Genomic DNA, 3,286 nt, shown 5'->3' with positions numbered 1-3,286 from the left:
GGTCCGTTCTGGGGGGTGGTGGGGCTCAGCCTGGGGGGCTATAGGGTGCATCCTAGGGGGGCTGTGGGGTTCGACCCGGGGGACTACCGGATTTGTTCGAGGGGGGATGTAGGGCTCACCCAAGGGGGTCTGTGGGGTTCACCCAAGGGGGCTCTAGGCCTGGCCGTGGGGCAGCAGGAGAGCTCACTGAGGGGTCTATAAGGTCCACATGAGGGTGGCTGTGGAACCACCATGGGAGTCCCTAGGACCTGCCCCCTGTCCCCCCACGCCGGGGTCTCCCCTCCACTCTCAGAGCACAACCGAGGGGTCCATCAGCTGTGACACCCCCATCACACCCCCTCCCCGAGGTTTAGGGACCCCTGGGGTGGTCACCGAGCGGTGGCTGTGAGTGCCAAGTGTCCCCAGGGTCGCTGCCGCGGCGCGGGGGTGCCCGCAGGAGGGGCCGCTCCTGGGAGCTGCCCTTGTTTGGGATATTTGTTGGCTCCCACCTTTCCCGGGCTGCGTGGGCTGAGCCCCCAGTTCGGGTAGGAGCTGGCCACCAGCTCTGGGCTCCTGGCGCGGGACAGGGCTCGGCTGTGCGGAGCTGCCAGGGCTTTGCTGGGAGAACTGGGCTGGCGTGGGAATCCCTCTCGCCGTCCTCGCCGCCGGCCAGGTCTGGGGTGCCACGGGCTGGTGGCGCCGGTGCCCTCAGCAGTGCCCTGGCGCTGGGCACCGGGGCGTGGAGGGGCTGGGACTGGGTGCCCTTAAATATCTGCACGTGAGTGAGTGTCCTCTCCGAAGGCACACGCTTCCGGTCATTAAAAATGTATTAATAGCCACGTGTAATTAAATACAAGAAGCTGCAGGAAAAGACATCTGAAAGGGCAGCTGGCAGCGGGCAGGAAGCTGGGAGTTGGAGTTTGCAGGGGCAGGAAATGTCTCGCTCTGCTCGCAGAGCTCGGTGCTTGTTGAGGGACCCCGGCTCTGTGGGATCCAGGCTCCGCAGGGGTCGGTGTTTAACAGCAGCTCGGGTGTGCGTGCGTGTGTTTTTAATTTAAAGGAAAAAAAAGGAGAAAAACCGCTTGGGAGTTGAGGGAAAAACCCTCCCGTTGCGTTTCCCTCGGCTGCTTTCCCTCCTCCCGCGTTTCCCCTCGCAGGAGCCGCTCGGGAGGGGATGGAGCGGGGCAGGGGCCTCAGCTGGTTCCCATTAGCGATCCCATTCCCTTTCCCGCTGCCCTGGAGCGCTGCCCCGTTCCCAGCACCTCGCTGCCCGGTGGCAGCGCCCGGCTGCTCGCGGGGGCTGTACCAGGCTGTGCCGGTGGCACGGGAAAACCTCCCGGAGCTCAGGAACGCGGGGAGAAGGATCCGGGCGCTCGGGCTGCCCTGCCCTGCGCTCTTCTCGCTGAGGGCTCCTGCGCTCCAGGTTGTGCCCGCTTCCCAGGGCTCCGGCTCCTCATCCCCGAGGAATGTCCGTGCCGCTGAGTCAGCCACTCACGCTCCCAGGGAAGCACAAACTCCTCCATCCATCCCTCAGCCAGAGATAAGAGCGGCAGCGACGCGGAGCCGAAGCCGTGCGAGGACTCCAGCGGGGCAGGGTTGGATGCTTTTAGCCCGAATTCGGCAACAAGTTGCCCTGCTGGTGCCCGGCCCCGGGCTGGGTGTGCTGAGGTGGTGTTTTGGGAATGCTGATGGATTCTCCCGGCAGGTGCAGCATCAGGAGCTGGATTTTGCTGCTTCACCCCAGTGCTTTGGCGCAGGGCTCGGGTCTCTCTTTGCATTTAATCGCTGCAAAGTTCATGCAGCCGCACTCCTTCCCCCCCCATCCCTGCTGTCACCCAGCTGCAGAAGGGAAGGATTTGGGGGTGGCTGCAGCCTGGATCCACAAGGAACAGCACGGGGCATCTCCCAGGCAGCCACAGCTGATCCTTGGGAGCCGACTGAGCTGCCACCCCCAAACCTGGCAAGCCCCTGCAGGTCACCGAGGAACCACGTGTACGTCTCCAAAGTTGGTGGCCTGGAATTCGGGGGGGGTAAGGCTCAGTAATCCCGCTAAACCTGCTGGAAAGGGCTGCCCGGGCTGCGGGGCAGCAAAACAGAGCAGCACACGAGGATTTCACTCAACGTGGAGCCGCTCACCTGCGGCCGACCCGCGTGTGGCCCATGGTGACACCTGCATGGACAGGCCGTGACACCTCTGCTGCCTGAACTTCCAGCCTCTGGGGCCTGGCAGGACCAGGGGAGGAGAGAGCTGAGCGTGGCCCCATGGCAGAAATCCAGATTATCAGCTCGGGGAAAAGCAGCTTGAGAAGGTTCAGCCGCAGCTGAGGGGCAGCAACCCCCCAGGATGGGGCGGCCGCCTCGCCCTGCTCACCCCAAATCCCCTTCCAGCTGTGGGACAGGGGTGTCAACCCCATCTGACTTGGAGGGTCCCGTTCCAGTGCCTGGAGTCTCCCTCGGGAGGCTGCACGGGGAGCCCTATATATAGGCACCCTATAGGGGAGTGTGGGTTGCTGAGTGGGATGTCTAAAATTATCCGTCCCACCCCCGAGCTCCGCGGCTGCCGGAGCAGGAGCCCTCAACCCCCTCCTGCTCCGGCTCCCCGATCCCAAAGGGATGAAGGAATCATTCCCATGGGAAGACGCAGCACCTCGGAGCTGGCGTGGGGGACAGGGATTTCCCACGGCGTGACACATCCCCAAACCCCCTCAGTGCCCCGGAGGTGCCCAAAATCCCGGCGGGATGAAGGAATCATTCCCACGGGGAGCTGCAGCACCCCGAAGTGCCCAGCCTGGAGCTGGCACGGGGACGGTGGTTTCTCACAGGGTGACACATCCCCAAACCCTCTGGGTGCCCCGGAGGTGCCCGAAATCGCGGCGGGATGGGGCGCGGAGCCCGGCGCGGGCGGCAGCAGCCCCGGCATGTGCGCGGGCAGGCGGCCAAGGCGGAGCGCCGGGAGAACAAAACTCCCTTTCCATCTGCGAGGAGCCGTCAGAGCGGTGACACGAGACGTCCCCAGCAGCGACATCCCCGCCTATCAGCGCCCCGGCCCGCGGGGAGGGTCGGAGGAGGGGATGGGGGGGGGGGGTGGTGTTTGCTTCGGGCTTGTTTTCGGCTTCGTTGCGTGGTTTAGTTATTTATTTTTTATTTATTTTGTGCCAATTGACGCCGGTTTTCTTGGGTTTTTTTTTTTCGGGAGAGATTCCCGGGGCTGCTCCTGTGCTGAGCGTGCTGGCGGCGCATGTGGCCTGAGCTATCCCTGAGCTATCCCTGAGCTATCCCTGGGCTATCCCTGAGCTATCCCTGAGCT

The 3,286-nt window shown here is 64.0% G+C and overlaps 1 protein-coding gene across 2 annotated transcripts in view; it reads left to right on the top strand.

Moving 5' to 3' along the window:
- Positions 1–3,286, top strand: part of ETNK2 (ethanolamine kinase 2) — an 11,585-nt gene that overhangs the window by 1,656 nt on the left and 6,643 nt on the right. The gene's annotated exons all lie outside the window — the stretch shown is intronic.

The sequence above is a fragment of the Corvus kubaryi genome, unplaced genomic scaffold, assembly GCF_017639235.1.
Source record: "Corvus kubaryi isolate FWS band 111438036 unplaced genomic scaffold, C.kubaryi_AGA036_p1.0 split1-37355, whole genome shotgun sequence".
NCBI classification, from domain to species: domain Eukaryota; kingdom Metazoa; phylum Chordata; class Aves; order Passeriformes; family Corvidae; genus Corvus; species Corvus kubaryi.
The sequence above is the reverse complement of the archived record's forward strand: the minus strand, read 5'-3'. Positions and strand labels throughout refer to the sequence as shown.